The 23,478-nt window shown below is 41.8% G+C and overlaps 1 protein-coding gene across 1 annotated transcript in view; it reads right to left on the bottom strand.

The window, feature by feature from the left end:
- The window catches only part of JAKMIP3 (Janus kinase and microtubule interacting protein 3), a 194,596-nt gene extending 171,402 nt beyond the window's left edge, over positions 1–23,194 (bottom strand). The window contains exon 1 of the mRNA XM_073546384.1: positions 23,013–23,194. The gene's annotated coding sequence lies outside the window, so the exon portion shown is untranslated. The remainder of the gene's footprint in view (positions 1–23,012) is intronic.
- Positions 23,195–23,478: the final 284 nt, after the last annotated feature.

Raw genomic sequence — 23,478 nt, 5'->3', positions numbered from 1 at the left:
GAAACACGACTTTGGCGAAAGTCGGCGACTTTTGAATTTTTTCGACCCGTTTCGCTCAACTCTACCTACGAGATTTCAGAAAGCTCATGCACACAGCTTGTTTTTTTGTCATCAGTATTTTATGCTTTTCATGTTTTTTTTTTTGTTTTTTTTGTTGCACAATGAAGCAGGTCACTTCTTTCAGCATTTTTCACCCATTAAAATGAATGGGTGGCGAAAAAAATGCTGAAAAAAAGTACCAAAAATTTAAGTATCAGGTTTTGCTGCGTTTTTGTGCCACAAATCTGATTCTATAGAATAGGATATATATTTTTTTTCAACTTTAAACATTATCAGCAAATCTAGCATGCCAAAACCGCCGCAAAAAGCACACAAAAAACGCAGCAAAGAAAATGCGAGAAAAAACAAAGAAAACATGCTTTTTTTCTGCAGCTTCTTTCCTGCCAAAAGATCAGGTTTCGCTGCTGAAAAAAAACCAGCGTAATGTGAACTTACCCTTATTATTTACCATAACTACTAGTAGTCTGGCATGTTCCTCCTGCACTAGTCTCCAGTGTGATTGACTTGTACCAGTATTGGATGACATCCGAGGTTTACAAGTCTAGGAAGCAGCAGCATTTCTTCCCTGATGTAATGTAGGAGATATACTTCAGAATAAAAGGTTGCAATACACAAGTTGATATCTTTTCCTGTTACTTTGTAGCACTCTGTTTACACTGTTCCTGTGTCTGTTACATGTGACTGTGTCACTAAGCAGAAGGGCTGAGCGGTGACTTAGTGTACTGGGGTCTATACTAGAAATTAATGTAATGGTGTGTAAATCCGACCAATATGACCTAAGTACACCTCATTAATCACCTTAATCACTCCCCACGTCCTGATTTTTATTAATGTGAACCTGTTTCCTACTTTTTATCAAAGTCAACAGAATACAAAGTCTTTTCATCTACGTTTCACTCTGTCTTCTGCCAAAATAGATGTAGCGGATAATCAGCATTTATTGGTGATAAGAATGTCATAATGACTTTATAATCTGAAGAGCAAATTAACATTTATAGTGAAAAAAAAAAAATATGTGTCCAAAAGATAAGAATAAATATTGAAAAAGGCGATGAAATGTATAGCAGTGTGATAATTTGTTTGGGGGGAGTGAGCACACCTTTTATTGGGACTTGTGATATTACTATATCTGTCATGCGATGTGACTAAATATTAGATGCCTAGAATACAAACAAACGCTGTCCACCATGCTATAACGTATAGGCAATTATGGGAAAAGGTCCTTGAGAAACGTGTAGCGTCACCGCAGAGTTATCTGTATTATTCAGCAAACTAAATAGTTGAATGTACCACCGCATTCACATTGTTGTATTTTTTTTTCTTGCATACAAGGAAGAAAAGTGTATTTTTCATCAATATTCTGGATCCAGTTTTCATCCAATGTGCGGCTACGTTGTACCTTCCATTTGGCAGGACCGTCCTTGAGTTAGAGAAGCAGATTTTGTACACTCCAGTGCTTTTGCCGCTTCCTTTTCTCTCTCCCCTTTACTAGGTACAGTATATATTTCTGGTAAGTACAAAAATCCTCCAGAAGATAGAAAACTACCAGACTATTTGGATTACTGAGCATTAGCCCTCTGCATTAGCAGCTCACACCTGTTCAACCAGTAAATGGAGCTTTTATATGATTCATCTCTATTAGGCTACTTTCAGACATCCGGTGTGTGGGGTCCGGCGGCGGCAAAAAGCCGAGCCGCCGGATCCGGCCCGCAGCGGTGACACCGGATGTGTATGCGGCGTCTGATACGGCTCGGACAGGATTTAAAGGAGCCGCTGGAGGAAGATACATCGGGGACGAGAGAGACAGCCGCGGAAGGGTATGGGGGAGGGGAGGGGAAGGGGTGGCGTTTAGAGAGACACACATGTGGGGTTAACACTCAGTGTCCGGGCGACAGAGAGAGAGATCTCTCTCTCTCCGGGCACTTGTGGGGTTAACCCCACAAGTGCCAGGAGAGACAGAGAGAGATCTCTCTCGCCTGGACACTGAGTGTTAACCCACAAGTGCCCGGCCAGAGAGATCTCTCACAAGTGTCCGGGTGAGAGAGAGCTCTCTTGCCGGGCACTTGTGGGGTTTACACTCATAGTGTCCGAGCATGCGCTGTGTAAAAAGCCGTCCCGGCGCTGCAAAAAAAGTTGCAAAAAACATTGCAAAAAACCGTTGACGCCGGACAGGCATTTTTTGCCGTATCCGGCAAAAGCCAGATGCGCCGCATGGCCATCAGGCGCAATGCGGCGATAATGCTAGTCTATGGGATAAAAGCCGGATCCGGTGACAACCGGCACCGGATCCGGCTTTTACATTTTTCGCCTCATCGCGCCTGATGCTAAAAAACTGATGTCTGAAAGTAGCCTTACAGAAGTAGTCACAAGGGTTTCCATCTGCTGTACAGGAGACTATATCTCTATGATACACAGACCAACATGGAAAGATAGTCTTAGGGTGCATCACATGTTACTACTGAAGGTGGCACCACTGGCGCTGGAGGCTTCGGCTTACAGATTGTACAATCCAACACTTTGTCTGGAGCTTTGAAAAATTATTTGAAGAGAATATCAAATGTTTTTAATTGCAAATTCTCCAAGTACGATGATTTTTTTTTTTTTCAAATTTAATTTTCAGCTAATCAATTTACTGCAAATTGCAAAGCCGCAAATTGCCCTAAAAAGACGTGTAGGTCTCTGACGTCACCTAGGACTTTAAAAAATTCCTTAATTGCTCTTTCACATAAATACAGCTTTAGTAATGTCAAACTGACCTCCTCATAGAAACAGATGGTAACTTGGTAATGACCAACAGCTCATTTAACAACACAGCGCACTGATAAACTTTCATTCATTTTATTTAAATTAAGAAACAGTCAAAACATTATTCCTCTTAGGCCTGTTTCACACTTCCGTTTTTGTGTCCGCCAAACGGATCCGTTTCCGTTTTTTTGACGGAAACTGATGCAAACGGATCCGTTTTTTTAAAAACGGATCCGTTTTTTTGACGGATCCGCGGTAACCGTAATGGAAGTCTATGGGACAAAAAAACGGATCCTGCAAAAAATGGCGGATCCGTTTTTTTACGGAAAACAACGGATTTTGACGGATTTGAAAAAACGGAAGTGTGAAACAGGCTAGTCATTTCTGATCAGGGAGGCCGTTCTGTGCAGACCACTGATTCAAACTGATGGTGTTGCTGTCAGAGGTAACATCATCCTTCTGTGACTGAGACAAGTGGTGTGCCATATATACCACTTCTTTCACACGAATACACATACCAAATGCAAAAGAGACCAATTGTGATCTGCGTTTAGTAGTACTATTGCCTGAATTACTGGTGCCAGCTGTGGTGCTTCTGCTAGCGGATTCCACATTCTTAGCCATGGAATAGGGCTTTTACTTTTATAAAAGTTTGTCTATGGCTATAATCACTTTTTTTTCAATACACTTTGTACAGCACTATAACTAACTTTTGACAATCTTTTCAGCCTCAAACATTCAATCCTTTAAAAAAGGACATAACGAGAAATGCTAGGTAGGTAGTTAGACGTACAGAAAGCAATATGTGGCAGCCGACCGCTGCATAGATATGGCATTTGCAAATTGGACTAGTAAAACAAGTGTGTAAAAAAATAGGCATGCAGAAAAAAATGTATACTTTTTTATTTAATTTTTTATTCTTTAAACAAAATTGAACCCCCTTCCCCAAAAAATACATAAGAAATGCTAGGTCCAAAAAGCCTACACCTAAAACAGGGCACTGTATTGATTTAGTGTGTATGAATGTAAAATTTTGTGATAAGCACACTCTGGGAGGTAAACAATCAAAGGTTAAATATCTGGATTTTGGGCAGTTTTCATTTATATATTTAAAATACAAATATATCCCCCTTCACAAAAACAAATGCTAGTTTCACACTAGCGTTCTTGGGCGCATCGCAGGGCTGCCGCTAAGCCCCGCCCTGAGCCACGCCCCCTCCGGTCAGTTCAATCTCTGATTGCATGAGGCTACATACTATCAGCGTATCCTATATTTAGCGTTGGATACGCTGATCGTGTGCTGGTCTGATTTTGCTGGCACTGCGCCCAGAGCACAAAAACGCAACACAGCGCGTTTTTGTGCAGCAAAATCAGACCAGTGCACGATCAGAGGAGGAACTGACCGGAGGGGGCACAGCCGGGGGCGGGGCTTAGTGGCGGCCCTGCTCTGCACCCAAGAATGCTAGTGTGAAACTAGGCTAAGAAATGCAAAAACTTTGTACAGTCGCTTATGATATTCAAGTACAGCATCTCTGATGGACACTGATTTTATTTATCTTTTCTTTAAGAAATGTGGTGCAGGCTTGCTGCTGCTTTCTAGTGCATTAAGATGAATAAAGAAAATATGCAATAGTAATTCAAATGCAGGAAAGACAGATGTCAGATACACCATGTCACTGATCAATCACACTAAGGCTATGTTCACATGGCCAGTATTCATCAGTTAAAACGGAACCAACAGCAATTCGGTGAAAAAAAAGTTGTGCAGACACAACTTTTTTGTCTGCCTGATTTTAAAATTGAAGTCTACGAAAAATGGATCCCTTATATTGTGGAACATTTTTCTCCCATTTGAAAAGGATTTTTTGCTTACTGGATCACTTTCAAATAGATGATTACTTGAAAGTTCCCATGTCCAGTACTATATGTTAAATATTTTGTTTTCCATCTCCAATTAGCAAAAAAATGGATCCTTTTCAAGTGGGAGAAAAGCAGATGGTTACTTAATGAATCCGTTTTACATAGAAATCAATGTTAAAAAAAATGGATCCAGTATATTGAGCTGGACAAAAAAGTTGTGTCTGCTCAACTTTTTTGTCAACGAATTGTTGCTGGATCCGTTCTAGCGGATGAATTCTTGACCTGTGATCCTAGCTTAAGTCTACACTACTACTGCTGGCATCTCTGCTATCTCTCTCTCTCCTTTATAAAATAAATAACTGTATTAGGGCGTGCTCACACGAGCGAAAATTCCCTCTTCTGAGAGAATCAGATTGATTATGGTAATGACACTTGGCTCAAATTCTGATCTGAGTTTGAGCCGAGTGTCAGTTTACTGTGATCTGAGTCTCTCACGTGAGAGATTCATAACACAGGTGCAGGAAAAATGGAGATCTTCATTTCTCCGTCTTCTCCATGGTTTGTGTATGTGTATTTTGGACTTTACTCAGATGACATGTAAGTGCAGTCCGTGTTTTACACGCACCCATAGACTTGAATGGGTGGAAATGGTATGACTTGCAGTGCCACTATCAGCATGCTATGATTTTTTTTCTCATTCAGAATCGGCATTAGAAAAAGACGCAGATTTGAACTGCCCCACGAAATAACATTGAGCTGACTGTTACCAGATAAAATATTGGATAACACTCGTCCGAGTTATACACTAGTGTGAGCGAGCTCTAAAACTCATCATTGTCTGTAGTATTTGTCTAACAATTTATGGCTTTCGCTTCCTATCTCTATTTCTGAGCTGTGACCTCTGACATCCTCTCACTATTCCAACTAAATTACCCTAAAATGGCAGCTGCATTCCCTGCCTCAGCTTTTATACAGGATATAATTGTCCTTCATGATTGTCTGCGCTATACTATATGATATAATATGAAATTGTTATTTCTGTTACTCTCTGGCATCGTTATCTATTATGACAATGTTATTTCACTGTGTATGATGTTATATTTTAGGCACAATATGGTAAAATATAAACAGGTTTAGTAGAAACAATGGCACATGTACCATTCAATATAAGGCAGGCTTATGGAGAGAGATGATGCAGTACATTGAGGAAGGTCCTAAATAATGTAAGGTAATTTAGCATTTAGACTGTATATTATGCAGTGTTCTGAATGAACCTACGAGACATTACTGTGTGCATTAGGAACACTTGGTAAATGGCGTATTTTCTCCTTTTATGAATGCTGCGGAGTTATATAGCAGCAGATGTCAATTTATTCCTGCTTTGAAACTTGCCTACGTTACATGTTTCACCAGACAGAGCTTTCCTTTTTGGAGGCCGGGATTTCAGAGGAGGATAATCCATTATCAGGGAAGTAATCTTTGCAAACACTGCATGTGGACTCAAGGCTGCAGTGGGAGAGATGGGCTTTACAGAGGACCAGTCCGCTCTCCTAACAGGTCTGTTTTAAGACACACTTCTATTCCCCATAAATATGACAATTTAGGGCCCAACTTAAACCCCTTTCAGCCACAGAAAAAAAAAATTCTTGCGTTTTTGTTTTTTTCCTCCCCTTCTTTCAAAAGCCATAACTTTTTTATTTTTCCATTCATATAGCCATATGAGACTAACGTCCGTTTCAAACTTCATTTTTTTGACGTCAGTCGAAATCTGCCAGTTTTAGAAAAAAACAGATCCGCCCCTTTTTTGGCGGATCCGTTTTTTTTTCCCATAGACTTGCATTAGCGGGGGATTTTGACTGAGGGTCGTCCGTTGCATCCGTTTTTGACGGATCCGTTAGAATTGTAGCGTCTCCCGGGTGGAGCAGACAGACTATATAACGTTTTTTTGTAGCGGCGGACTGTCATTGTCAAGTGCGCATGCCCGGAAGATTTACTCTGGCATGCATTTTAACCCTCAATAGCATTCTGGAAGCGGCGTAAAAATCTCTCTCTCTCTCTCCTTTTCCAGACAGCGGTTTCTTTAAATTTCCTGGCCTTTGCAACTTCAGCGGATCCGTCCAAAAAACAGTCCGCTGACATCCGTATGAACCAAAACTGAAACGGATCCGTTTTTTGCATTTTTGGTGTATTTCAGCTGATCACAAAAAACTGAAGTGTGAAAAAGACCTAAGTTGTTGTTTGGAATGCAGACAGCTGAGGGCTGATGTTAATAGCCAAAGACGGGACCATGGATAGTGCCCCCCCCAGCTAAAAACATCAGCTCTCAGCCGCCCCAGAAAAGGCACATCTCTACGATGACATCAACCCCCCAACTATTACCCCATATGCCACTTCTACAGGGCAGTTGGAAGAGCAAGGCTATGTGCCACAATTTTCTGGGGCGGCTGAGAGCTGATGTTTTTAGCCAGGGGGGCCAGGGTCCATGGTCCCTTTCTAGGCTATTAACATCAGCCCTCAGCTGTCTGCATAGCCATTGCTGGCTATTAATTATAGGGGGACCCCACGCCATTTTTTTCCATAAAAGAATCTTTTATTCATTAAATACATGTCCAGTATTTTGCACACACACTACACTAATTGTATTGGTCACTGAAATCTATATATCTACCTATTCTATATGAATTTACTGTATGTAATCCATCTCTCCTATCCTGTTGGCTCCTACAGTGATTTTACAGAAGCCAACAAATGAATTACCGGCTATTCTTCTATCTATCTCTCTGCAATATAGATACATATACACTCACTGGCCACTTTATTAGGTACACCATGCTAGTAAGGGGTTGGACCCCCTTTTGCCTTCAGAACTGCCTCAATTCTTCGTGGCAGAGATTCAACAAGGTGCTGGAAGCATTCCTCAGAGATTTTGGACCATATTGACATGATGGCATCACACAGTTGGCGCAGATTTGTCGGCTGCACATCCCTGATGCGAATCTCCCGTTCCACCACATCCCAAAGATGCTCTATTGGATTGAGATCTGGTGACTGAGGAGGCCATTTGAGTACAGTAAACTCATTGTCATGTTCAAGAAACCAATCTGAGATGATTCGAGCTTTATGACATGGCGCATTATCCTGCTGAAAGTAGCCATCAGATGTTGGGTACATTGTGGTCATAAAGGGATGGACATGGTCAGCAACAATACTCAGGTAGGCTGTGGCGTTGCAACGATGCTCAATTGGTACCAAGGGGCCCAAAGAGTGCCCAGAAAAAATTCCCCACACCATGACACCACCACCACCAGCCTGAACCGTTGATACAAGGCAGGATGGATCCATGCTTTCATGTTGTTTACGCCAAATTCTGACCCTACCATCCGAATGTCGCAGCAGAAATCGAGACTCATCAGACCAGGCAACGTTTTTCCAATCTTCTACTGTCCAATTTCGATGAGCTTGTGCAAATTGTAGCCTCAGTTTCCTGTTCTTAGCTGAGAGGAGTGGTACCCAGTGTGGTCTTCTGCTGCTGTAGCCCATCTGCCTCAAAGTTCGACGCACTGTGCGTTCAGAGATGCTCTTCTGCCTACCTTGGTTGTAACGGGTGGCAATTTGAGTCACTGTTGCCTTTCTATCAGCTCGAACCAGTCTGCCCATTCTCCTCTGACCTCTGGCATCAACAAGGCATTTCCGGCCACAGAACTGCCGCTCACTGGATTTTTTTTCTTTTTCGGACCATTCTCTGTAAACCCTAGAGATGGTTGTGCGTGAAAATCCCAGTAGATCAGCAGTTTCTGAAATACTCAGACCAGCCCTTCTGGCACCAACAATCATGCCACGTTCAAAGGCACTCAAATCACCTTTCTTCCCCATACTGATGCTCGGTTTGAACTGCAGGAGATTGTCTTGACCATGTCTACATGCCTAAATGCACTGAGTTGCCGCCATGTGATTGGCTGATTAGAAATTAAGTCTTAACACACAGTTGGACAGGTGTACCTAATAAAGTGGCCAGTGAGTGTATATGTGTGTGTGTCACTGACATATTATATATATATATATATATATATATATATATATATATATATATATATATATACACATATACACACACACCCATTCTATGTTCTATGTGTATATATCTATTCTATTCTAACCTGTCACTCTGTGATTATACAATATGCGGCAGATCATTTGCCGGGTGGTAATCTATATCGCTATCTATCAATCTAATATTTATATATATATATATATATATACACACACACACTGTATATGTGTTTTGAAGTATCTTTCGTTCTAAAATGATGTGTCAATGAAAGAGAACTGCTGTATGTAAAAGCTCATGTTAAAATCGCATTGCATACAGATTGCATATAGATGTCATACGGATACTAGATGTGAGGAAATCGCATCATTGCATTGCAAATGGATTACATACGGATCACCATATGGAGAACACTCCTGCGGTTCTCGGCCGAGAAAATCAGACCGATTTTTCATACGGCAAGTGGGACGCCAGGTATACATAGAAAGTCACTCCAAGCCCCAGGCTGGGTTTCAGAGGAGCACCGTCATGGTTGACATGGAGGCCTTCAGAAAGCCCCTTACACCAAGACCACACACCTTAAAATATCACTTTCAGAAATTGCAACAAATAGTGTAAAATGAGAAATGTACCACCTATTTTCTTAAGATTGGTGTTTACAGGGGTCGTACCTTCCCCAACCACGAATCATTTAATTCCCACTTTCTTTTAGTGACATGTATCTAAATATCCATGCCAAGGCAAAGTGGCTTGTTGGCACCTCCTCCACCTTACCCGTGTTGCCCCACACACCTTGGAGGAGGTTCCTGTGTTGATTGTTAGTCCCCTTCTTAGTATAAACTGGCAAAAGGAGAGGGAAGGGAAGTGACAACTGCGCCAACCACATTTCTGTCTCACAAGGAGTGACAGCCTCTTTTCTGGTTGCCAGTCCCACCTGTGTATTCTCCATTTTGCACACCTTTCTTCCTTTCTGCATTGACCGTACACCGGATCTGAACCGTGCATATATTACTATTATTTGCAACGTTGTAATGTTATTACTGCTGGAACAAATCAATATCCAGACAGACTGAGGGCGTCATTATGTTATCCGCGCTCTTAGGAATCAGTGTTACCAGTGATGCTACTTTCTGTATTATATATATATGGGTAATTTTGGTTTATATTATCATCCATGTATACAGCCAAATGCATAGTATGGATAGATGAAAGTAAAATCCTTAAGCATCAGAACAATTTCACAGAAGCACCAGAAACTGGTTTACGCATTAAAAGGTTTGCCAGAACTTAAGCATTGATAACCTATGATTAAAGCCTCCACGTAAACACATCTAACTAATGTCGGCTCAACCCACCTGTAGCGAGGGTTCGGCCAACAGTCTAATGTATCTGAGGGACTCTGGTCAAGTAATTATTTATTAAGCAGGTGATAGACATATTATATGTGGAGGCCAGAAAGATATAATTTCAATGGCCAAAAAATGATGATCAATAATATGTATTGTATATCATGATCCACACAATTGAAACAGGACAACGCAGGAAAATTGCACATTTATTAGAAAATACCTTAAAAACAAGCAGTCAAAAATCCATAAAATTACAATATTTATTAAGTAATACTCATAAAATATGGACATACAGTACATGGAATGGGAGGATAAACAGATGGACAAGCACAGTGATCATAGGGCCAACCACACTGCAAACACAACGCCAGGAAAAATAGTATGCAAAAATGGATGCAAAAAAGACTTTTAACAGGTCAGGGACACATAATTGTGGATAATATATCAAAAAGTATTTTGAACCATCATCATATAGCAAGTGCTATTGCCTCTGATTTGGCTGGCAGGATTCCCTGACACAATAAAGACACAAGGCCATTGCAAAGCTGGTGCTCAAAAAACACCGTGACAATTAGATCCTATTGGCTGCAATAATTTACCTGGAAGCAGTGAAGACAGTGAGGTCAGTCCTGTCCCCGACGTGCGTTTCGGAGCCAAAAAGCTCCTTCCTCAGGGGGCGCCCCCTGAGGAAGGAGCTTTTTGGCTCCGAAACGCGCTATATGATGATGGTTCAAAATACTTTTTGATATATTATCCACAATTATGTGTCACTGACCTGTTAAAAGTCTTTTTTGCATCCATTTTTGCATACTATTTTTCCAGGCGTTGTGTTTGCAGTGTGGTTGGCCCTATGATCACTGTGCTTGTCCATCTGTTTATCCTCCCATTCCATGTACTGTATGTCCATATTTTATGAGTATTACTTAATAAATATTGTAATTTTATGGATTTTTGACTGCTTGGTTTTTGGTATTTACAAGTAATTATTGGAAGAGTTAAGGATCCGGCATGTCTTTTTTGTCTGTCGATCCTTTTGTTCTCTTGTAGATAAGCTGCCAACAGAGATGTCAACTCTTTCATAGAGAACACAAGAATACTCAAAAGAGATGGCAAAAACCATTGACCGGCTGACAGTCATCTAATGTATTTGGGGACTCCATGTTGGAGAAATTAAGGATCTGGCATGTCCTATTTTGGTCTGTTCCTTTTATTATCTTGGAGATAAGCCTCCACCAGTGATGTCTGAAGGCAGATCTCTCATAAAGAACACAAGAGTGCTCGGCAGAGATGGGAGAGCCGTCTGAGATGGCTACCGGTAAAAACCATCGTCCGGCTGATAGTCATCTATTGTGTTCCACACAATTAATTGTCAGGTGAGTTAAGGATGCATCTCCAATTTTGGTCTGCCTATCCTTTTGTTCTCCTTGAGATAAGCTGCCACCAGAAATGTCTGAAGGTGTCTCCCTCATAGCGAACACAGGAGCACTCATCAGAAATAGGCGAACAAGCTGAGATGGCTGCTGGCCGAACAATCGGCCAAAATATAGTCCGGCACAAAAGTTGTGTACGGTAAGCTTAAGAGAGTGCATTAATCAGTGGTAACTGTCCTCCAAAAATCCCGCAAAATCAATGAAATGATGGAGCCATGACGCTCCTGTCAGCATGAATTAACCTTCACTATGCAGATTGATCAAAACCTCCACCATCAAAAACTATGATCACCACTCATGAAACAGTACATGGATAGGTCAGCTATCTAAGGTGTATGGCCAGTAATGGATCCCTATGGAGAGCTAAGACCATTTCAGCTGATTTCCATGGGTTCAACTGAATTTGAAAACCATTAAAAAAAACCTGGTCTAGGTCTGGGGGATAGTTTAAAAAATGGAAGATTGTCCTAGAGGTCATGATATATTTTTTAAAAACAAAAACAAGACTATAGCGGGGCTAAAGACCTCATTTCCATAGATGCTTCATTTTCCCATAAAATACTATAAATATAAAATGGCTAAATAGATTTGTAAGAACTTGTCGGGAGAGATCGACCCAAATGGGTTATTATAATTAATACTGTATAAAAAAAATTGACTTTCGGAATACAGGGAAAATTTTTTAAAAAATTAAATGAACTTAAAAACACCCTTAAGTGCAGAGAAAAATGCAAATGATAAGAAAGAAATATCTTCCGATTCTGTCACCTACACCACCCAGGGAGCAGCGTTCATGCAAGTCATTATTGCATCTAAAACATGTGGCAATGCAGACCAATAAAAAAAACTTCCGCCAATAAAAAAATTGAATTGTTGGTTTAGAGGCCGATTAAAAGAAAAATGGTGCAAAAGAATGTTATATTTGCAACACACACAAAAAAACAAACAATAACAAACAAAAAGGTATAAAAGACATTAAAAAGTGCAATAAAAGGAATAATAACTAGACCCTTAAAGTCTTAAAATTCTGTTTAATATTTTATTTATTTTCTATGATTGGAGGTGGAAACTTATCAGTAATCCTGAAAGAATAAACCTATAATGGAAATGACAATGCCGAGCCACAAGTAGCAGAACGGACCGGTATTGTCTATGACTGTCACAATTTCTATAGATTCTCTGTCGATAATTTATATGTTAAAAGCAAGAAATTAAGTTGTTAATCTATATTGTTCACAAACACAAATTGCCGTAGCCGCCGCCGGCTGTCGCGCTTCCAGCACCGCCGGCTTAATCATCATTAGAGCTCTGTTATGAAATCCAATCTTGGCTGCAGCTAAAACATCACTTTTTTCATCTGATCAATTTGCAATTGATGTTTACATTGGTAAAATATCATGAATTGTTTCACTCACTTATAGATTACATATATGTTGGGCCGGTCTTGGGACGGCTGCTGTGGTTTGTAGCTTGTTCCATACTTGTCAACTGTCTGGACTTTGCCACGATTGACCGGAATTTCTAGATATAGTGCCAGCAAATTTGGGGGTAGGTCAGCACCATTACTGGAAGACACTGGGGACTGGACTTAAAGAGGTTGTCCACTACTTTTACATCATCAGGATAGGACATCAATGTCTGACTGGTTGGGGTCTGGCACTCGACACCCCGTCGATCAGCTGTTATCGGTGCCAGCGGCTTCCGGCCGAATATACTTACTTGCGGAGCTTGGCCATCTACTTGTTATGGCTGCCGCGGGGTAATACACATCCGCCTCTTATTCAATTCAATAGGAGGTGAATGTGCAGTAACAAGCCCTGGTGAACTACAAGTAGATGGCCAAGCTCCGCAAGTACGGTAAGTACTTCATGCCGGCACTAGCACTGTTAACATCTGATCAACAGGATACCGAGTGCCGGACCCTGACCGATCAGACATTGATGCCCTATCCTAAGGATAGGGCATTAACATAAAAGTAGTGGACAACCTCTTTAAAAGTCCTTATCTCCCCAACACAAATATTGGTAAGTATGTTGTTCTATTAACCTTCTCTCTATAGTGTACAATGTAATGCCCAAATACTACAATTACACATTATTTGGGCATTGCCACATCTAACACTCAATGGACACCAGAATATCCAATAATCCCGAGGACCCAGATGATAATCCTTAAAAAAGTTAGATCTTTATTTCATAGTATTAGAAAGCCCCAAAATACAGCCGTATATGTTTTCCTCTGAAACTTCGCAGGTTTCAGAGTTAATCATTTGTGGCTGAGATTATGCAGCCGTGGTCTGATACATGATGCCCATAGATTGGGCACTGCATATCAGCTATCAAGTTCCTTTGAAAATCTCATGCATTACCCTTGGACAGGAAAATGCAGCAGAATTTCCACAAGTGAATACCTAACAGAAAATCCTCTGCATGTTCCCAAAATTCACTACATAGTGTCACAGACCCTAGTGCTTCTCCATATGCCACCAATCTACAAAGGGTGTCTTGGCTGTGGATTATTCAGGATACTCTTCAAGCGTGTGATAACAGAGCTTCTTTATTCAGGAACAAACAGGAACAATATATGATAAGCTTAATAGATCTGGAATAAATCATTTGTGTGTCTCTCTCTGTGCAGCATCTACAGCAGGCTGCTTCTCATACACAGACACAGGAAAACAGGAAGTACAGACACATGCTCTCCGTGTGAGCCTCTGGGAGTTTTTTAAAACTTTACAAACAGCATACAAATCTAGCAACTGAACACTCATAGACAGAAATGGAGTTGTTGCACCAAACATATTCCAACAGGGTGGTTTTTCATTTGCATTTTTTGGGGAAATGTATTGGCAGCAGCAATAGATGTCTGGGTGCTCCTCATCCATTCAATGACTACATGATGGCCAATAATCCCCAACAATTGAAGCCATCTTTCACAGCCGTATTCAGGGGTAGAAGAGAGTTTTAGAACTGTGCCAAAAAAGGGACCTGTTACGCAATTAATGTTTCTGCCCAAATTCTTAAGGCTCCAAAACACATTAGATTAATGTCAGGCAGGATCTTCGATATCTACATATCTTTGATTAATTGTGTGGCCGCACAGGGGCCCAAGAGGTAAGGGAGGCCCTTTCTACCTCCAAAGCAGGTGCAATTTTGCCTTTTTAGGAGCTCTTGGGCTGCAAAGGGCCCATATGTTGTTCTTGCACATGGGCCCCTTTTCTGTCTGTGTTCACGAGTGTAATGTGTATGGGGCCCCCGACAGATGATAGTCGGGTGAGATAAGTCTTCGGCATGTCTGATATCGGACTGCAGATGCTTTTGTTCTCTAAGACATAATCTGTAGCCAGAGATGTCCGGCAGCGGCTCTCTCATAGAGCAGGCACTCATAGGTATGGGAGTCGAGCGAGATAGCTGCCGACAGAACGATGGTCCGATGATTTTAGAAAGCTGGGGAACGTAGAAGTAGAGGTGGGCTTCTCCACTTTACTATACGTCGCTTGTGTATCTAATGGCATCCCGGCCCTTCTCTACGTGTAAGTAGTCCACATGGTTTCTAACTAATCCACTCAAGAGACCATTTTACTATTCGCTTTCCGCCCAGGAGCCTGAACGTTCGGGATGAAATGGATCCTGCGGCACCAACAATACAAGAGTTTTCCAGCTGTCGACAGTAATGGATTTACTGCTGCAGTAAAGTAATAAGGATGGATGGGGGAAGGAGGAGAGGTAACAGGCGCCATAATGGTACATGAGAAAACTGCCTGACTAGGTATATTAATGCAAAATCCAAGGATAGAAGGCGGGCACCGTCACATAGATCCACACCTCCGAACCGCACTTAGTGTGTGTGAGAGATGCAGCCAGCAATTAACTGTTAACCCTTAGGTGCACATTCATGAAAAACAGGCAAATCCAGATTGCAAAAAATAATGCATGTTAACGGGAGAAGTTACTTCCTTTCAGCACCCACTCTCCCGTTAACATGCTTTTACAATAAAGCCTTGACTACAAGGCCGGCCCAAACGTATAGGCGAACTAGGCGGCCGCCTAGGGCGCCGACCCAAAGGGGGCGCCAGAGAAAAAATAGAAAAAATTATAAAAAATCTTTTCAAAAGGCAAAAAGTTTTAGGGATGGAAAGAAAAGTGTACATATTTAAGGGCAAATATGACGCAAGAGAGGTTGGTTGGGTTGGCAACAATTTCGATAGAATCTGAAGTTGCTAAACAAATTAATCTCGGTGACTTAGTGTCATCCTTTTAAAAAAAAAAAGGCAAGGAAACAAACATTTTAATTACCTATGGTCGTTTTTGTTTTGTGTTATTGATTACTTTGTATATATTTGTCCTATACAACTTCTCAGAAGATTAAAGAGTTAGGAGAGAGTTAATTAATCATTGTTGTTGTGGTTTATTTTGCTCCTAAATTTATATCCCAAGTTTTCATCTACTGCCAAGAATAGTAGGGGTGCAACAAAATAGTTTCGCCTAGGGCGCCGTAATCTCTCGGGCCGGCCCTGCTTGACTACTTTACCCGGTGAGTGCCATTCTTTCTACATTTTTGCAATCTAGATCTATTAATCCCTAATATGGCACAATAAGCTGTTAGTAAGCGCTACGCGGAGTCTGAAAGCACCCGCACGGTAAGCATAATTGCCATGAAATAACTGCATTGTATATATCAATGGACAATTTTCTTTTATTATGTAAATGCATATATTTTTGGCTAAAAAATTATTTTGTAACCGAATTTCAATAAAAAAAAAAAAATTGCATGGATTTCCTCCTTTAGCTTCTAGGTTGCACTGCTTATTCCTGGCTGCAGAATGGGTTAACTGAGCATCCATCAGTGAGCTCCTTCTGATGGTCCAATGCCAGGGTTTGTAACGCTCTTATGTGTCTTTCTTTTAGCTCCTCTCAGCTGATTTGTAATCACAGATCACATCAATGCTGAATGTGCAGGGAAATAAAAAAAAACTTGTAAAAAGCCAAAAGGTGCAACATTTTTAATGAAACCCAATGGCAAAGAAGGCTTTTGGAGCCAAATACATGCAATAATAAGTTAAAAAAAAAGACGTGTTTACCCAAGGTGGACGATACCTATGATAGTAGTAAATGTTTGCTGCTCTTATCGTATGTGATAATCATTGTCACTGATAGTAGCAGAAGATACCAGGACGCCCATTATGGCACATGTGTTCAGTGTCATGTAGACGCTGGTGTAAACCGCCCGAAGAATAATCTTGTCACCTCTTGAACCTTAAGGGTTTCTAATCCCCGATGTGGGAGAAAGAAGTGACATATGACGGATCATGTGCACAGCAATGTCGCTTTCACATTGCTGTGCATTAGATTTATTTTATGGGACGCTTTCAGGGACATTCTGGGCCGAATCTGCCTGTGTGTACGTATACTAACAAGGGTGAACGATCCACCCAGAATACGATGCATGCATGGGACTGTATTTTTGGTCCAAAAGCAATCCGGCAAAGCATCAGATCGCACCCGGACCAATGTGATTCTAAGAGACAGTGCACTTGTCCAATTTTTTTTCCTCAAGTCAGATCATACTCGGCCATACAAGTCAATGAGTCCGTGGAAAAAAACCATCGGACTGCCCTCGGGTGACATCTGAGTGCAGTCCAGATTTCATGGACTGACAGAATGGAGATAACGGAGACATTTTTTTTTCCATCTTCTCTTCCCTAGAAAATGAGATCACACTCTGATTAAACTCTGAACAGAGTGCCATTAGCGAAATTGGTCCGATTCTCTCAAATTAGAGGAAATACTTTCGTGTGACCCTAAATATCACCATTAATTCAAAAGCTTGGTTGAAATATTAAAAATAATTTGATCCCGGACTATTGTATGTTACATTATTTCCTAGATATGAGCTGCAATCTACAATGGAACCTGGAAACAAGTAGTATCTCCCTCTATAGCGCCACCACAGGGGGAAATGAGCATTACACAGTCCCCATTAAAATCAGTGACCGATGCTCCTTGTAACTGCTCTAGGCTGATAATGTCCTAATAGCTCCTATAAAGTTATGTTTTCCAATATACATTCTTATTTTAATCTTCAATATCTCTGCTTGCTGTCACTTAATAGGAACCTCCATTATTTGACTTCAATAGATAAAATCGGTTCCGGTCGCTGATGGGAGACACAATTGCACAGCTCGTTAGTGAAGATGTTGTAAACCATGATTAATTGCTACTGAAAGCGTACGGTTATATAATGTCATTTTACTTGAGATATTTAGTTTTTCTCTCTATTTCTGGGTCATCTATTGCTTTTCATTCTAGGTCAATTATTTTTCAGATACCTATTGGGAATCATTCTCCGATTCACCTTTTCGTGCCGTTGTTGCACCTGAGCCTGATTTATTTGAATGGGGCCATAATTTTTGCAACAATCCCAATCTTGTTTTCCTTAGGGCTACACTGAAGTTGCGATGCGGACGGTCCTCCCATAATTTTATGGAACGGTCATCCCGTTAGCCAATGGCCTGATGGACTAAAACCAATGAAAGGTTTATTTATGTAAATGAAGGAGTTCCATACATATATATTATTTAGAAATGGATGGTCTTAGGCCTCTTTCACACATCCGTTTTGCGCCGTCAGGCGAGATCCGGCTTTTTTTGTAAAACCGGATCCGGCGAAATGCAATGCCGGATCCGGTTTTTCCCCATTGACTTGTATTAGCGCCGGATGGCATTGCGGTTCGTCCGTTTTTTGCCGGATCCGGCTATTTGTCTCATTCCGGCGTCTGGAAAAAAACGGCTACTGTAACGTTTTTTGTCTCCGGCGAAAAAGCCGGAAGCGCCGGATCCGACGCTTCCGGCTTTTTGCCACAATGAAAGTCTATGGGCGCCGGAATGCGCCGGATCCAGAACAAGACGGATCCAGCCATCGGATCCGTTTTTTTAAGTCTGCGCATGCTTAGATCCAATTGGCCAGCCCCCAGGAAACAGAAATAACCTGCTAGACGGATCCAGCAGAAAAACTGAGCCGTTTCTACAGTTGTCCAACATTTACGCCGGATCCATTTTTTCTAAAAATAGCCGGATCCTGCCTGACGGCAAAAAACTGATGTGTGAAAGTAGCCTTAGGCTGTGTGCACACGATGCAGATATCCAACGGATCCGCAGCGGATTTTACCGCGCAGAAACGTTGCATATCCGCATTGTGATGGACAGTAGCATGTAAGTCAATTTAAAAAAAAAAACGCTGTGCAGATGCTGCAGATTTTTCTGCGCGATTTTCCTGCGGTACAAAATCCGTAGCATGTTACTTCTTTTGTGCGGTTTTCCACCTCCCCAGTCTCCAAATCTGCAGGGGGAAAACCGCCATGGAAAACCGCACAAAAACCGCAAGAAAACCGCATTAAAAATGGAAGAAATCCGCAGGAAAAACGCAGGTCAATTGACCTGCGGATTTCTTCAATTCTGCGCGGAAAAATCCGCAGGGCCAAAAAGTCCGTCTGCACTCAGCCTTATGTATCCATAACTGGAAAGGGGATGGGGTCCTTGGCAAAAAGAACACAGCTGTGGTATAAATATATAGGTTGTATAATGGTGCGAGCCTGTGGATGGATTCCTGCAGGACATGAAGGCTCACCAGACTTGGGTTATAATAAACCGGTATAATGACGCCATATAATGACAGACGGACAAAGCTGCTCCTGTTCTGAGAGATACAACATACGGATGATGTGGAGGGGCAGATTTCCCCCAGCGTCTGTGATGTCCCCTCATGCTCCCTTTGTTTTTATACATTTTTTTTTTTCTCGCAGTGAAACACAGAAATACAATGAATAGTCAGAACAGACGCTATTGCCATGCAGGGGTCCTTTTGAATTGTTTTAAAGGGGCTCTGAGCTGCGACTATAAAGCGCTGAGGGTGGCACTCCCATATTTGACAGTGGAGTGCAGGAAAATTCTTGATCTGTACAATGCCATACTGAATCTCTTATTTACTTTGGGCGCCGCGGCCCCTTTATCGTGGTCCCCAGAATTTGTATCTCACCAATCAAACAGTTCTCCAGAATCCCAATAACCGTCCCGCGCCATTTCACAAAAACAGTAACTTTATAATATGTAAGCGCAACGAAAGGGGCCATGGACAGCTACTTCCAAGATTCCTCCGCTCCTCCTCAAAACAAGCTAGCAGTTCAAAAAAATCATTGAGTGCGCATTTTTATGTATACGGAGATAGAGATAAGCAGCTATCAGAAAACCTTGGAAATAGGAATATTGCAGTGATAAAAAAGGTAGGCACAAAACTTCACTTTTATTGCATTTTTTAAAAAATTGTGACTGACATATCACAGAGGTTAGAGCAGACCGGCGTGTTTCGGCGTTCAAGCCAAGACTAAGACTTGAATGCCGAAACGCGTCGGTATGCTTTAACCTTTGTGATATGTACAGTTGTGTTCAAAAGTTTACACACAGAATTTTTGCTTTCTTGGCCTTTTTTCAGAGAATATGAATGATAACACCAAAACTTTTTCTCAACTCTTGGTTAGTGGTCGGGTGAAGCCATTTATTGTCAAACTACTGTGTTTTCTCTTTTTAAATCGTAATGTTCAAATCCCACTAAGGACAACATCTGCAAGGAGTTTGTATGTTCCCCCGTGCCCAGTAATAACACAGTTTCTTTCAGTGAACACTCAATACATTTTTGGCCCAAAGTATTATGGTGGCATGTTTCCTTGTCAATGCACCAAGAACGTAACTGTCTGAAACCTCAATCTGCATACTATATGGCGTTTTATTATTTATTATATTTTGCTTATATAACGCCAGAATATTCCGCAGCACTTTACAGACATTATCATCACTTTGGGGCTCACAATCTAGATTCCCTATCAGTATGTCTTTTGGAGTGTGGAAGGAAACTGAAGAACCACACACAAACTCGGGGAAAACATACAAACTCCTTTCAGATGTTGTTCTTGGTGGGATTTGAATCCGGATCCCAGGGCTGCAAAACAACAGTGCTAACCACAGAGCCACCGTGCTGCCCAGACGTCCCAATTCTTGCATTGCTGCTTCTATAGCTTATCCTCATCACAGACAACTCCTTCAATATGGAAGCAGCTGCACCGATTTTATTATTATTTATTATTATAGCGCCATTTATTCCATGGCGCTTTAAATGTGGGGAGGGGTATACATAATACATACAAGTACAGTAATCTTAAACGATACAAGTCACGACTGGTACAGGAGGAGAGAGGACCCTGCCCGCGAGGGCTCACAATCTACAACAGGATGGGTGAGGATACAGTAGGTGAGGGTAGAGCTGGTCGTGCAGCGGTTTGGTGGATCGGTGGTTACTGCAGGTTGTAGGCTTGTCGGAAGAGGTAGGTCTTCAGGTTCTTTTGAAGGTTTCCATGGTAGGCGAGAGTCTGATATGTTGGGATAGAGAGTTCCAGAGTAAGGGGGATGCGCGGGAGAAATCTTGTATGTGATTGTGGGAAGAGGAGATAAGAGGGGCGTACAGATGGAGATCTTGTGAGGATCAGAGGTTGCGTGCAGGTAAGTACCGGGAGACAAGGTCACAGATGTATGAAGGAGGCAGGTTGTGGAAGGCTTAGTATGTCATGGTTAGGGTTTTGAACTGGAGTCTTTTGGCAATGGGGAGCCAGTGCAGGGATTGACAGAGGGGAGAGGCCGGGGAATAGTGTGGGGACAGGTGGATTAATCAGGCAGCAGAGTTTAGAATAGATTGGAGGGGTGCGAGAGTGTTAGAGGGGAGGCAACAGAGCAGGAGGTTGCAGTAGTCAAGGCGGGAGATGATGTGGGCATGGACTAGGATTTTTGCAGATTCTTGGTTGAGGAATGTATGGATCCGTGAAATATTTGTGAGTTGAAGTCGGCAGGAAGTGGAGAGGGCTCAGATATGTGATTTGAAAGAGAGGTCAGTGTCAAGGATAACCCCAAGGCAGCAAGCTTGTGGGACTCGACAGAGTGGGCAGCCATTTACTTTAATGGATAGGTCAGTTGGGGGGGTCACGTGAGATGGGGGAAAGATGATGAATTCTGTTTTATCAGATCAGCTGATCATACAATTGTACAGCTAAACATTCCCCCTGCAGTGGCCTCTGCAGGTGAAACGTGGTAGCACATGGATGCTTAGTGGCCGGCTAATAACAGTGGGTCCCTGCATAATAGAGTATGTGGTGAGAACTTATCCTCATGGGACATTCTTTAGAGAATGATCAGTATTAGAGATGGGAGAACTTGATCAGGAATGTTTAGCATTCATACCGGACAGTGACTGTTTGGGCCTGAACACTGAGCACGGACTTTATGCTGAAGTCTAGAGAAGTGTTCGGGGGTAAGTCCGTGGTGGTGTGGGAAAAGGGGGAGTTCGGATATCCATACTTTCAATGTAGGTTCGGGTTCCAGTGGAAGTTCGGGTACTGTTCTGGTAACTGAACATTCTAAAAAGTTCGTGTCAGGTACCAGAACCAGAACTGGAACTTCTACCGGTCCAGTCATCCGTATATACATTGGTGATTAACACAAGGCTACAATGTCAACACTAAGTCCAGGGTAAATTGTGTAAACTCAATAATAGGGCCACTGACAAAACACTGCTTAATCTTTTAAGGTCTATACACAAACAAGGTAAATATAATAAAACATCAAGAAGTCGCATAAAAGAAAGAACAAATAAATCCTGCAGACATGGATAAGTGTTGCTTGTGGCAATCAGCAATCAAGACATCATTTTGTATGGTGGCGGGATTATATGGACATTATTATTATGACATAACGGCCTTTTTTTTAGTTTCTAAAAAAACAAAGCTGCGGCACGCAAATCTGTTTTTACAGCAAGTAACTAATGCGCGCAATTAATGCATTCCAATACAATATATATATTGCATGTCAAAGTGCTGTACATCATGTGCTCAGCATCTCCTTCCTATGTACTTATAGGATGTAGCAGAGCTGAGTTTGTCGTTTGGCACAACTCATACCATTGGGATCTGCAGTTTTACATAACACTACATGTATATATTCTGCAAATACTAAAATATCAAAACCAATGTTGTTACATCTACGCAACATGTGTATAGTACAACCCGTAAGAAAGCGTTTATAATGCATCGCATCGTCGGTCCAGGAGGATATCGTTTGCAATACAGAAATCACTAATGTAGGGTGAATTCAGCTGCAAATTATGGGTGGAACGGCTGCAAAGCACCAAAATACAACAGGCCTTACACATTGCAACACTTCATTCCAGGATTTCTCGGCCAAGATCCTAAATGGAAATATAAAACAGCATGCACGAATATAGGATTACAGAAAAAGAGACCGACCTTATAACAGATCCCTGGATCCCTGCTCGGTTACCTGTAGGGAAGGCTGCACAAATCATCCCTAAGAGCAGCAGGTCCTACAGTCCACACACTGAAGTCAATGCATTTCCATAATGTGCAGGGAGAGGATGAAAGCAAAAAAAAAAATCTACATGTAGCAAATGGAGGAAAGCTGCTCACCATATAATCACACCCACAAAGTGAAGCATAGAGGATGCTGAGGATGGATTTCTCAGGGAAGATGCTGTTTCCCAGTGATGCACAGAGACTTGTGCGCCCTCCTGGGAGAATGAGCTCATTGCCAGCATTCACCAGCCTCCTATCAGGCTTTGCAGTGTCATTGCAGCTAGCATTTCAGTGCAAGAACGTCATCAAGCGAACACTTCTAAAACTGCAAAGCCTTCCTCACTGCAGCCAGAAGAGAAAATGCCCCTAGGAACGATGCCCAGTAAGCCACCCCATGCCCATTACTGACAGAGACGTCCGCCTCGCCATGCAAATGTAATTACCCCGATGTCCCTTCTGTCATGTAGGATAATATTAACCTCTCCGATTCCACCGCAGGATGGCAAGATAATGAAAAAATAGTAATACTGAGCGATTTCTGCCAAGATCTGAATATTAAAGAAATGGCGCTTGGGAAATG

The sequence above is a fragment of the Dendrobates tinctorius genome, unplaced genomic scaffold (assembly GCF_039654945.1).
Source record: "Dendrobates tinctorius isolate UK_male_01 unplaced genomic scaffold, ASM3965494v1 ptg000147l, whole genome shotgun sequence".
In the NCBI taxonomy this organism is placed as follows: domain Eukaryota; kingdom Metazoa; phylum Chordata; class Amphibia; order Anura; family Dendrobatidae; genus Dendrobates; species Dendrobates tinctorius.
Note: the sequence above shows the minus strand (reverse complement) of the source record. Positions and strands in the feature narration are given on the sequence as shown.